The sequence below is a fragment of the Odontomachus brunneus genome, unplaced genomic scaffold (assembly GCF_010583005.1).
Source record: "Odontomachus brunneus isolate Ranch 3 - 2012 unplaced genomic scaffold, Obru_v1 Obru_scaffold_076, whole genome shotgun sequence".
In the NCBI taxonomy this organism is placed as follows: Eukaryota; Metazoa; Arthropoda; class Insecta; order Hymenoptera; family Formicidae; genus Odontomachus; species Odontomachus brunneus.
Window position 1 is genome coordinate 1,367,848 of NW_022639526.1, and position 14,588 is coordinate 1,382,435.

The 14,588-nt window shown below is 42.6% G+C and overlaps 1 protein-coding gene across 1 annotated transcript in view; it reads right to left on the reverse strand.

Annotated features, from left to right (window-relative positions):
* LOC116847301 (transcription factor Sox-14-like) overlaps positions 1-14,588 on the reverse strand; it is a 73,706-nt gene that overhangs the window by 58,052 nt on the left and 1,066 nt on the right. The gene's annotated exons all lie outside the window — the stretch shown is intronic.

Consider the following 14,588-nt stretch of genomic DNA (forward strand, 5'->3'; position numbering starts at 1 on the left):
TTCGAGTTGAAAAAAAAACCCGCCCGTCTTTTTCTCCGAATTGAGAGGACCGAGCCGTCGGAATAATTTATGAAAAAAAGAAGAGCAAAAAGAGCTGATAAAATTATATTGATCTTGCGTGCAGAGCAAGAAATTTTATTCATTTGCGGTTAATCGCGATTCTATTCATTTCCATTGAACGTTCGCGGTTACACGCAAATGGCAGGAATATTCTCGGCGGATTCTCGGGACCAAGAGGCGACACCTCAGAACGGAAAAAAGCTGCGCTCTCGTCGCACTGAGCAGCCGAAAGCAGCCGCTGCGTTCCCGGCACCGCCTTATCGCTGCCTGGCTTTCAATTTATTACCACTTGGCGAATAATTACCGACAAGAGGCGAGCCGAGGGCTCCTCTCCCCTTCGAATAACGGCAAGCGCGCGCCTTATTGAGTACAGGGCACAGGCATTCAGCAACGACGACCGAATCGTCGCGTAGCGCAGGAGAAAAGAGAGGGAAGGAGACAGGGACAAAGAGGGGGGAGAGAAAGAGAGAGTGGAGAGGAGAGGAAAGTAATTCAGGTGCGAGCTAATAAAAAAAGCGCCGAGAACGCGGCGAGTGGCACGGAGACCGTCGTCTCGGTCCTTTCCCCAGGAGGCATTGCGACTGCATCGAGAACAAAAAGGAACACGAGAGCTCACCCCCGTGATTAGAAGTCTCGAATCGATTCGGTGGCACAGAGACGGCATTCGGAGAAACCTCGGCGATGAATGATTTGTCTCTCATGCAATTTATTGAGCTGTATTGCATGCAATTTAATTTCTACTGTCGTTTTATCATGTAAAACGAAGTAATTTCATATACCCAATAAATAAAACCCGATAAAAAAAGAAATCAATTCTTCTAAGTGAAAATTATGTCTTCCTGATCGATTGTAGCAATGTACTGGATAATTTAGTGAATATTTTTTCTACGTCTCAGCTAACTTCATAAATTCACGCGAGAGTACGCAACCGTGTCCACAGATAGAATTTGATCCTTTCAGGAGCAGGTCGAATGCTTCAGCCACGACATTTAGTGTCCTGTAAAAGTGGGCCTTTAAGCAGCGAGAAATTAATTCTTCTTTCTCGGCTGAGGCGACGCTCGCTTTTTCAAAGGAGTTCTTTCGCCTTTCGACTCGGGAATTCGTGAATTTTCTTTAAAGCACGCGAAAAGTCGAGCAACCTCCGTTCGACGCGGGGAAAAGCCGGGGAAAGAAAAGGAGCGGGAAAGAGGACAGGGTGGGGAATTGCGCGAGCCGAGGAAAACGGAGAGAAGGAATTCCCGGCGTCCCGGAAAAATGCGCATTGTGTACACGCACGAGGGCAACTACCCCCTTCTTTTCCCCTTGCCACCCCTTGTCCTATCCCTATTTTCCTCGACGTTTCGAGAGGAGAAAGAGAGACAGAGCGAGAGGGAGGGAGGATAAAATTCCGAATTTTCGCGGACGTTTCGCCGTGAAAGGATCGTAGAGTCGGTTGCTCGCTTGCGTTTTCCGATGAAAGGATTTTTCAGCGGAATCCTACGTAATGGACCGAGGTTCTCGTATTCGTAAATAACGTGTCTACGTTAAAATAAATCGCCGACGAATTTAGATCTTGTTGGGCGACGAGCGAGGTTTTTTCTCCTACAAGATGTCCTAGATTTTGTCCGCGCTATGTTTCCTTATCTCCTTCCTTTTCTCTCTTTTTCTTTTTCTCTCTATATATCCTTTAGCTAATTTGACGTAAATTGTACCTAAACGATGACGTCGAGACACTACTATTTTCTAAGACGCAATCGATCGTAAAATCCACGGAACCTTACGAAATAAGCTTCCGAGGAGAATGTGAAATGTCGTTAACAAATTGTAGGGTTCTCCCGAAATTCGGGCCACGTGGAAACGTTGAGGCCCTCGAGCTCTTCACGTCCGAACACAGTTCGATCTCTAATAGCGACAATTCACTTTCAGCCCTTCTCTTCCGAAGAGAAAGTTGGATGGAGATAGTTATGCACTAGCATTAATAAGCAACAATATCGACAATGGGAGCGTCGCGATGGATAAATTTTCGCTGAATGCGCCACGCGCTTCGGATACAACGCGCGCGAGAGCTTAACCCGATCATCACTCGCTTCTCCCTCCACGACGAAACGCGTAATGCAGCGGCGGGCGCGGGCTGCATTACGCGGCTACAATGGGGATGCACGTGTAAACGCGACAAATAAATTTCCGACGAGCGCGGACGAGCGAAATCCACGCGAATTTAACGCGGCGCGTCACTGTCGCATAATGTTGGAAGTACGAGCCGATGCGGTCGCGTATATTCTCGATACACGTGTATATCAGCCTCCCGTTTACCACACGTGTGCGCGCGCTCGCGCGCGAATTTTCACCGTATCGCGCCCACACGCGTGCATACATACGCACAAGCGTCACACGCAAATCTACACACGCACGCCGCGCGGCGCGGCATCGACAATCGCACGTGCGCGCCGGCAATTTACAAGCTATACGCGCGCTGTAATCGCTCGTATAAACAATTTAATTACGTATATGCGTCCGAGATAACACGCCTCTCAATAAACAGCATTACAACATGGCGACGCGGGGCCTGACCGACCGGTCGCCCGCATCATGTAATTGCGCGCGCGGACAATAAAACTGGATATCACATATATGTGTATGAATGTGTATATGTTTGAGTGATTCGTGGGATGTTTTTAAACAGGTGTACCTTTAAATACGTGCCGTGCAAATTGGCATGAGCGCGCCACGAGCCCCGGCTGCGTGCTCGTCGCAGCGAGAAGTCGCGGTACTTTCGGTGATTTAGAGCTATTACAAGGAGCCCTCGATCCTAAACTCGGTTTAGGATCGTGTATTTTACAAGACACCATTGGTGCTCATTCTACCGCTGTCAGAGACGTTCACTTTTCAGTATGTAATTGGTTCCTCTTTCGGGCTTGTCAATTATTCTGACGGGAGCGAGTTTTTTCCTGTTAGAGAGAGAAGGAGAAGCTGTCCGGAGGAAGATTAAGGCGCGCGAACGATAGAGGAAGGCGCGAGAAAGCGCGGGTTAGGAGGGACGCGGAGGACGGGTTGTCTTTCCTTCGTGGCGTCCTAATCCGCGTTTTTATCGAATGATTCGCTCGCCACTGGCGACACCGTGCACAATGTGTTCCTTAATTCTCCACTTTCGTGGCCGTGCGCACTGCCGCGCCGGAATCCCATAAATCGCCCGAAAATTCCCACCGGGGCACACCCGCTCCGCCCGTGGACGTAAATTACCGGCTTATTTCCGCGCTCGGCGTCATTCGGATAAATAAAAATATTTATACCGAGGCCGCGTGCACACGGACACTAAATTAAAGCGTAGTGTCCTGCGCCCCTCCCCCCCATTCCTTCTCCCTCTGTCCCTCTCTTTCTGGAGGCGACGAGCGGGGCAAGAGGTGTGATCGTGGACACCCTCGAGTACGGGCTCCAGTAAACCCTTTATCTCCCGGTGTGTTTCAAATGTCGAGTGTATTTGCGCGTAGTGTGGGTTAATGAATTTCGTTTTTACGCGATATGGAAATTACGTTGTCCAATGTGCTTCGTCGAATTCACGCTGCCTTCCTCTGGTGTGCGAAAATATATTTTTTCGCAAATAATGATACGCCATCAAAGTTTGTAGCATTCATTTCAACAGAGATCTGGATTTGAAAAACAATTTTGCAAGACTCGAAAATTGTATTCCGCGATTCTACAGTCTGTAAATTCCGCAGGAAACAATTCCGTTGTTCAATAGCTACAAATGTAATTGTGTGAAATGTATTAAATGTGGTTATGTGTTTTGAGTGTCTCAAGATTTTTATGAGATTCTCACCCGTAGATCTAAAACCTCAAAATTCGAATTTATTAAAAATATAAAACTTTGAAAGCTGCAGGGTTCACATCTTTTCAAGGCTCTCTAATGAGTGGCACATATGACGTAATATCAGACAAATGTCACATTAATAACACCAAATGGCAGTTAGATGACGCAATATGAACCTTTTAGTTTTGCCTCATGAATAAATTTTCCACATCAGAAAGGATAGGGCAGGAACGAAAGCAGGTGGAGGGAATGATTCGTTCTCTCTTTTTTTATTTCGGGGACAACAATTACCAGCTAATTCGCCCGTGCGATCCCAAACGAAAGGATCGCGGATGCCGAAGAACGACGACGACGATTTCCAGGTAGGATTTAATTCGACGCACAGCGAGAGGGAGAGAAAAAAGAGCGGGGACATATTCTATTCTCGAATTCGACTGCGATAGCCGTAAAATGGAGAAAAGGACTTATTGTGTGCGCATTATGGATTAGCGCTGACGACGACGGACAAAGAGAGCGTGCTGGTGCGCCTCTCTGTTGGGATAATATCCTTCCGATTATACAACATCGCGATATCGACGTTCCTAGTTCCGCGTGTGTTGTATTCGTAATTCCGCATTTATTGCCACGCGCGACGTCGGCGATCATCGAAATGTTTTTGAGAATTATTTATTTAATCGATAGCGGATTCTCAATTATCATAACAATCATCGTTTTGATGTATTCCCCAGTCAGGCGGGAAAAAACTCCGCTGTGAAACATAAAAGTTACTATTAACAGACACCATCGAGTCGTAAATTTGCTTTACATCAAAAGAATTTAGAGTAAAAGTTGGGACAGAGTCTACACTGAGGGAAAAATTATTTTAAAATCAACAAATATTTCTTTGATGGGTGCCATTAACATATTTATTTAAATCTAAATTCTCTTTATTTAAACCAAATATTGTTTACTTAAATCAGGTAAACAATATTTGATTTAAATAAAGAGAATTTAGATTTAAGTAAATATGTTAATAGCACCCATCAAAAAAATATTTGTTAATTTTAAGATAATTTTTCCCTCAGTGTACGGTTTGCAGGATTCTCGCTTTAAATGCGAAGTTAAAAGCGGCTTCAGAAATCTGATCCATTATTGCTCTAAATTCACTTGTTACTACAACAGTCAGGCTCGTTATCGTTTTCACGTGAGTTCCCGGGTAGAATTTTATCGGGACATGCCTCAAGTCCGTAAAGGGCCTAGATAAGCATGCTCTAAAATAGGCTTGCCATTGTTGGGCCTAGAAAGGGTGTACAAAGGTAAATCCTGAGTAGAACTTCCTTAACAGACCTTGAATAGGTACTATTGCGGATGCTCCTAACTAGGCTTACCACTGTTGCGCCTAGAAAGGATCTACAAAGACAAATTCTGAGTAGAATTTTCTAAACAAGCCCTGAATAGGAACTGTTGGGATTCTTCTAACAAGGCCTACAAAGGCAAATTTTACTGTTATGCCTAGAAAGAGCCTACAAAGGCAAATGAGTTAGATTTCCTAAACAGATCCTGAATAGGCGCTGTTGGGGATGTCCTTAATAAGTCCTGTCATCGTTAGGCCTACATATAGCCAAGCAAAAGGATTTCTAAAGGAAAATTCGTAAATAGACCCAAAATAGGCACAGATGTGGATGTTCATCCATGTGGATGTAGACATCAACACAACAAGATATATATAATTCAGTCAGGATCTTATTCAATTTTTGAAATAGTTTAAAGTCTTACAGAATTTTAGTTTACAGTCTTAGACAGAAGTAAAATTCACAATTTATTTATTTATTAATTCACTTCATAAGTGTTTGAAGTAAAACCAAAATACCTATGATTTTGGTTCTCAAAAATACAGTCTTTCAAATAAGGCGTATCCACATAAGGTTCCACACAGCAAACTTTCCGCAAGATAACTTGGAAATTATATTGAAATATAACATTGAAATAATTTAGAAATATTTGTGAAACATTTTATCAAAATCTTCTTCACTAAAATATTTCAGAAATCGCTTATAATAAGCGTTGATTTATATATTTATGTATAAATTTAATTAATTTAATGAAATCTTACATGGTAAGGTGGATTTCTCCTTCTTTTAATTGTACTCCTTTATAATTACTCAAAGTTTTATAGTCTTTCATGACTTTATTTATTTAATAACAATCAACAATAAAAAAATTTTATTATAAAAATTTAAAAATAATGAAATGGAAGTGCGGAATTTTGTAGATCTCACCTCATTAGCTAAGGGCTAAATTAACAATAAAAGTATGAAAAATATAATTTTTATTAAAATTATATCATTTTATTAAGTTATATTATCAAAAAATTATATTACTATGTTAATCACAACACATATGGACAAAATGTAAGATGCTTATATCGATTGAACAAGTGACGTAGTATCTAAGGGAAATGACAGAAATGGGGAAAAACTATCTAGAGCCTTTACAAGCCCTTTTTTAAATTTCTACCCGGGTTATCGTTAACTCACGTGTTAACACAATTCCCAGTTCGTTGCGAGGAAAGTCTAGCTAGATAATCGTGGTGAACGTCAACCGACATTGGGCTCCTAAGTGTTCGCCGATCGCTTCCGATGGTGGAAATGCGAAGAGGAAACACCGACGGGCGTTACCTGCGTTTCCCGTAGCCCTTTGTCGATCGGCGTTCGTATTGTTGTCGCCGAAGAAAACCGTACGCCGATGATTCCATTTCGATCAATGACACATCAGGAGTTTCTTCGACCAGCCGCGATCGATTGAGTTTCTTTTTTCTGATTCATTGCTCCGGATACTGAATGCGGATCGAGTGAAGGGAGGTGAAAAGAGGAGCGAGATCCGGAAGGGGCGCCAAGCGAAATATTATTTCCTTTTCTCTTTCCTTTTTTGTCGTATCAACCCTTTCACCAACGGGAACATCGACAAATCTTGCGATAAACAATCGACTGATCGACAAACGGATATTCTCTTGAGGGGGAAACCAGGATGATTATTATTCTACGATAAGTTGCTGTCTATACAAGTGAGAACTTCGAGTTACATTTGGACATGAAAAAATACATGCAGAATCTCCGCCTATTGACTGTTTCCTTAGACATGAAGTTTACAATCAATTTTTGTGCTGCACACAAAGACAAAGTCAGCTTGTACACTGATAAAAGAATAGTTGATTTAACTGATATTACAGTTATACTGGATCACTCAATTTTTGTTTATTTTAACACAAAAATGATAGTAACATGTATATAAGGTTATTGTTACTGAGATCGTTATAGTAAAATTTAATAAACAAATAGTTTTCTTGACTATATTTTATAGTAACTATTTCTATGTGATTATAGTTACAAATACCAAATATTTTTTTCTCAGTGTGTTAAATTGAGAAACTCAAAAAAATTCCGAAAAGGTGCAATGTTAAATTTCTTAACACATTAGAATGGTTTCTTTCAATCTTACCATAAAAAAATTCCACTGCACGATATCGCTCCGAGGGAAATTATTAAAGTTATATGCCTGATATTCTATTCGTTCAGCAACTAATTAATCCGTCCGATCGCATTAACGTAAAAAATAGGTAAAATACATCGCGACGGTTTGCACGCTAGCTTCTTACAAACCTTTTTGGCTTCTTCGAGGTTGTGGCATTCACCGAGCAAGATCGAGGAGCGGTTTCGTTCTATTATCGATACGACGTTTTACGGCTCGATTACAAAGCGCTAAGGCCGAGTCACTGTTTGATTGTTTAAAAAACAGAGACGAGGAAGGAGGCGAGGAAGATGCGGGTGGGTTGCCTGCTGTGTTCATTAATCAGGAAAGCCCCCTTTGCATCCGCCAGCGCCATAGAGATATCGATTGCCTCCGCCTACGAAGACTATACAGTCGCTTACTTCACCTAGATACACCTCCTCGCCGATTATGCCATAGATTTCCATTGGACATCATTAAACCTCTATCTTTCTCTTTATTTCTTTTTTCGTTCCTTTCTAAATAAACCACTAAGATCGCGTAGAATTTCTTGCGATGGCAGATGTAGAAAATCCTCGAGACAAAATTGAATTGGTCATTACGATAAGGACATGAGTCAGCTTCTTTACAAGTCGGAGAGAGAAAAAGAGAGAAGTTATATTTCCTTCGGGAAGTACAAAAATCCGAGAATATACCCGAAATTGCGTGCAACAAATAGTGAAATGTTCCACTAAACAGCACAGAAAAATATCAAGACGCGATTTCTAAGTAATAAAAGAGTTTTTTTTTATTATACTAAAGCGGATGTAGTAACGTTAACTTCAACGCGCAAAATGACTGCAAACGAACACAAGACTGAGAAACATTTTGGCAGACGTCTACCCGGTGGCGCGATTCGTTCCGCGATCGTTACAGGTGGTCCTGAGCCGCCAATTTCGACGGGACCGACGGGCCCATAATCCAGTATCGTTAAACAACAGTCGATCAATCCGTCGGCGAAGTTCCGTTTCTTCGGCGCGAATGGAAGCGGCCCGTTTTGTGGGCCTTACCCGCGTGATAATAACGACAACACCATCACCTCCCTCCCTCTCTTTCTCTGTCTCTCTGTCTCTGTCTCTGTCTCTCTCTCTCTCTCTCTCTCCCTCTCTCCCTCTCTCTCGCGCGTTCAATTTTCTCATTTTTTCCGTTCTCCACCGCTCTTTCGAGGCAATCGTGACTGTGCGCTACGATTGTTCGATCTCTCGATCGGCCGGTTGATCGCTCCCAGGTGGCCGACGACTACAAACGATACGTGCGTACACACCCGGTATACCGACTCTCGAGACAGAAGAAGCAGCGGAGGTGCACAAGGCATCTCCCTTCTTTCTCATCATCCTTTATTCTCGCCTTTCTTCTCGATAATGAACGCCGGGGCTACCGAAAAGAGCGCGCGGCATATGGCCGCCAAAAACGGCTACCGACGCGGCCAACGTCTCTCGCGATTTTGCCGTGAATCGTTATCACACAGAGGCCCACCGTTAATCGTCAATTGGCGGTTTCATTCTGCCGGCGTGACTCCAAGTAGACAGACGGATTTGTGTTCATTAATGCGACACGCGAGTCAAACTCTCGCGCGATCATATAGGAGAATTAACGCGCGTTTAATTTCAATTATGCCAATTTTTCCTGCCAAATTGATCGCTATGGAATAACGGTTGATATTAACAGCCGCGAATAATCGACAGATTTCCGCACGTTTGGAGCGACGTGAATTTCCATAATCATATGGCGCATCAATCGACAATTTTTCGCAAAGTAGCAAGCGAAGAAAAGACGGAGAAAGAGAGAGAGAGAGGGGGAAAGAGAGAGAGAGAGAGAAACCCGTCAATTGCTTTGTTGATTGGTCCATACCGCACGCATGATCGGCAGGTCTTATGAACGACGAGGACGGCGCAAAGAAAGGCCGGCCGGTCCGGCGAACAAAGTGCAGAGTCGGCATTCAGCGGGAGAAAGGCGGAGGAGATCTCGCGGCTCTATCATTGCAACATCCTCGAGTCGAATTATCGCCCCACGAATTTGATTACGGCTTCTGAAGGTGCCGGGGCGCGCACGGATGCCGGTAGAGATGGGTGACGCGGCAACAAGCATTGTAGGTCGTTTAATAACTCTCAGTGGGTGTCTACCGCAGGCCACTGGTGTTATTCGGCCACCTTTTATTCCTGCTGGGCCTCTCCTCGTACATCCCCCCTCTTTCCATTTCTCTCTCTCTCTCTCTCTCTCTCTCTCTCTCTCTCATACAAACACTCTTTCTCCCTCTCCGCCCCGCTGCGGAATCCGAAAACGGATGGGCCGACCTCAAAGAGGCTACAATGCGACGGATCACCAGGTACTTTCACGTAAGGTGGCTTAATTGGAACGCGACTGGAGCCCTGCTAGGATACGGCCCGAGTTCGAACGGAGGAAGTGGAACACTTGGGGCTCTTCGCGAGCAGCTCGATTCGATTAATTTGATTTGTCCGCGCGATAATTCGCGCCGGAGGCCGCGATTGTGATAGCACTGCGTCCGCGCGAGAGACGTTACCGATAATAATAGAGTAAGAGCGGATTATTTAGTTGGAATATCGAACGGGAAGAGATTTTACCGTTTTGCGTTTCCCGCAGATCTAATTTTCAAATCGGCAATTCCTACGACCAGCTGATTGTTGATGCGCAACCGGAAATGGTAATGTTGTTTTGCCCATTGACACGATATGAGAGCCAGGGTGCTCTCATTATAAAGTCCGATGAACTGTATATTCTCACAGTCTAGTACGCATATGCGATTGCACCAGGACGCCGGTAGAGAGATCCGGCAAACTGCGCGATTCTATTGCGGATCGCGGACTCGTTTGAACATTGTTCGCGAGTAAGTCCGCTATATGCCTTTATTCGACGCCTCTAATGCTACCGTATAAGGCATCTTGCTTGACCATCGGAACACTTAGCGTGGGGGACAGTGAGAAAGAGAGAAAAGGGATCGACTAGGACGAGGTCAAAGCGATCCTCGACCAAGTTCGACCGGCGCATATTATATCGAGCCGATGGGGTATGCCGTCGTTTGTCATCCGCCTGGCTCTTACGGGCCGTTCGTATTTTCGTGACGCAAAAAAGGACGACGCAGAAGAAGCGGCTAGGCGGAGGAAGAGCTCCGTCGCGCATTGTCGCGGTTCACAAAGGCCACAAAGGAGGACGTGTGAATCAGCAGTAATGGGGATAATGCAAAACTACGGGCGAGCCGCGAGGGAGACACGCGGGGATACCTGGGGGCTATCGAATCGTAGGGTCCGACTGGGGAGAATGTCGTCGCGGATCTCTCCGAGGAGGACCCGGGGGAAAGGATCAAGGACTGCGTTCTGCAACCGTCTCGCGACGTCGAGTGTTTTCCTGGCTTCACCGGGAATGTCCGCGAGCAGCACGATCGGCCGACAATCGAAACTACAAATCCGAGATGGACTTCGCGCGTCACGGTGTGTGAGGTGAAAGTATCAATGCCTGGACACGTAACTAACTATGGACGTTCGTGTTGTTTTGGTGTTTAAATATAAATATTTGAATTTTCAACACATAGATAAAAAATGATAGATCTAATTAAAATTATTTTTGATCCTAACTTAATTTTTTGGTTGTTCTAACACGAAAATAGTAGTAGCAACATAAATATATATAAAATTTACACTAATATTACAGAATATAATATTATATATTACACTAATATTATATATTATATATAATAGAATTTAATGAAAAAATGGTTTTCTTCATCATAATTTATAGTGATTATTTCTCTATCTGATTTTAATTACAAACATCAAATATTTTTTTCTCAGTGTATATATACATATATAAAGGAGAATTATTGAAATCGTACTTGATTTCTTTGCAGCGTATATGAAATAAGATAATCTGAAAATTTTTGTTTATATTTCTCATTTTTGCTCATTAGATGTTCATATTCAATAATAATAAAAAAAACTGATGAGGTACGATTTCGGCAACTCTCCTCTATTTAATACATATATGTATATATTATGTTGAACATTTAAATATTAGTGTTTAGGGACCAAAATAATAAGAATGTCCAGAGTTACATACGTGTCCAGGCATCGGTACTTTCACCTTACGTTCTTCGCAAAACAGAACGCGCCGAGTGTATTTCTATAAATATATTCGCATATAGACGCATCTAAATATGGAGGAATATAATTAACGTAGAAAGTCTACGCGAGGATGGATTAATTGTACCGTAGAATTCTCTCGGACAATACCGTCACGAATGAAATCGCTCCACTTTTCGCGCTGCATTCCCCGCGTCACTCTTCGAGATCATGAACCGTAACTGTAGCTATTGTAACTTCAACTTTTCCAGCTAGGAAAGAATTCTCATTATCGTCACGATCTTCGTTAACGAGCGCGGCAATATTTATCATTGTGCCGTCGTGATTGCTGTCGGAAGCTCGCCACAAACGCGAAAAGCTCGATACGCACGGGCGCGGAATAAAATCACGTTGCACGCGACCGTCGATTAATCTAAATCATATCTGCAAGAAACGACGCGTCCTCAAAGAAGGAATTCGTCAGAAACCAGCCATGCTGGATACACCGGTATATGCGCTGCCTATGGGTGTAGGGGCCGCGGTCAATCAAAAAGGAGGGTGTCATTGATGCGTGTGACGCGCGCGAGCAAGCTGCTTTTAAATTGCGCGGTTCGAGGGAGAGACGGGGATGGCAAGGGACGCGTGAATTGAATAAAGTAACGATCTGCAACGGCCGACTGCGGATCTGTGTTATCTGGATGCCACAGATTGGGGTTGCCTGGACCACTACGCGGCTTGATCTATCAGATAAGGTAAACAGTGCAACGACGAGTCCCTTAACAGTCCTGAGTTTGCGTCTATTTAGAAGAATAGCTGTCAACTTGGTGTGTATATTTTTGCGTGTGGCAGTAAGATAACGACAACTTGTCACTGATAAACGGCTGAATGTTTTTCATTTCTTTTCCGCGACTTTGGCATTTTAATTACACAAAATTTTTTAATTTTCAACAAATTGTGTATATTAGTTCAGGTTTTTTTTCAAGCAAGTTGTCTTTGATAAAATGTCCCTGATAAAAGTCAATAACATTAGTTGAGTTATTAAAACTCATACCAAATTGCAATTAATTGGGTAATTCATTGAGGATTATAATTGGGTACTTGAGACTTGCAATTGATTTGTGTGTGTGTAGTGTTTGTGTGAGTGTATGTGTGTGTGACTCTTCAACGAATTATGAAATAAAGAAAAACAGATCTTTTAGAGATCTTTTCTGCAATTTTTTTTTACTATAATCTGCGCCGCTCGTTGCTACACTATTTATCTTATAATGAGAGTCGTCTCGCTACTAGTTAAAACCGCCACGTTGTCTTTTAATACTGCAAAATACGAGGGTCGCCCTTCGCGATGAGATGCGACGTTATTAAAGGCGTTCTTGGAGGTGAAATGCGATCGTCGTTGCTACGTGATTCCTCATCTGAGGATCTTAAGCGAATAATACAATTGCAATAATAATGCAATTGAAGTGACAAGAAAAATCGAAAAATGGAGTAGTGAAAAGAATTAGTAATCTGATGGATTTTTTTAAAGTAAAAGAATGTTTGTTATGTATATCGAACTGATCTTGAAAAATCGTATATCTATTATGCAAATATATATCTTTTTCTTTCATTTGACAATCGCGAAATGAATTGTGTCAAAAAACGACAAATTTTTTATCAGCATTTTAGTAGAATGACTTGCTTGCTCGAAGAAAAAATTTGAATTAATGTGCACAATCTGTCTTTCGGAAAAAGAAAAAACTTGACATAATTAAAATGCCAAAGTCACAGAAAAAGGAACATTACGCATCAATTTCCTATGGAGACTGTCGTATCGAACACAAAAGTTTGGAATCGATTTCAACGCGGGCGCGACCGAAGTTCCGAATTAGCTAAGCGATCTCATCGGAGGGCCACGTGCTTTTCATCGACCGTTCCCCCCTTCAGCTCCTTCAGCACCCTCGCTTCGCCTTCTAAGGGATGAGTCACTCTATCGCGATTACGTATTTCCTTCTTCTCTAAAACTATTCTCGACAATCGCAAGTACGTAAACAAAAAGCACGGAAACCAATCGGGTCTTTATACAATTTTTCTCGTTTTTTCTATTACGGAGTGCGGTAAAAAATTTACTTTGTGCGGTTTTACTGAAAGTTAATGCCTTTCAAGTCTCTTATGAAATGTTCATATCAATTAGCAAATAATTTACGATTCAAATTAATAATTTAATTAAAGAATAAAGTGTCACACAAAATGCATAAGACCGTCGAATTAATTTTATAGTAATTTTTATATCGTCCCCACACCGAACAAGTCGGAAAAGGCCTCGCGGACTCTAAAACAAATATTAGTTCGAAGTCGCTAAGTCAACATCTACAGGCGACTTATCGTTACAATAGTCGTGAAACCTCGCCTTAGGTCGAATGTGCTGCGGAGAATTAAGATATGGGGAACGCACGATCGGAGAAAGCGGAAGGAGGGGGCGGGAGGAAGATAGAGTCGAAGAAACGTGGCATCGTGGAATGCAGCTGCACAATGCGGCAGGTCCTCCACCAACACCGACCCCGTATTATTACAGCATGCATGTAGACCCGACTGGCTTGGGCCCAGCGACGCGTATGTGGACCCAACTATTCGACCGGGTCGACTTTTCTAGCTCGATCGCCCTCGCGAGCATTACGGGCAAGCAAACTCGATTTAATGCTGGATTAAATGGATACTTTATGGACGGCTTAATTTATGGATGCGCGCGGATTATGGATCTGTGGATTTATGAATCACGGATGAGATTTCGATGCTATTATCGCGTCCTATTTTTAATTTTATGAATACGCTATTGCGCCACCGTTCCGTAAAAGAAAAACAACAGTGTTTATCTTTTGTATTTGTTTTCTATTTACATTACGTAGAGGAATGTGCGTAATGTACACATTCCGTGTACATCCACGACGTGTGAGAAGGCTTGATATTCGGTTTGTTAATATTTACAGTATTTTTTCTAGCTCAATGGTCGGTTAATTTCAAAGTGAATGTTATGTTCTGTTTGTATAGAGAGGCAATTTAAAAATGTTTCATTTAATTGACGCTTTCTACGAGGTACCTAATAATATTTTTCCATAAATCTATATATATATATATATATATATATATATATATATATATATATATAT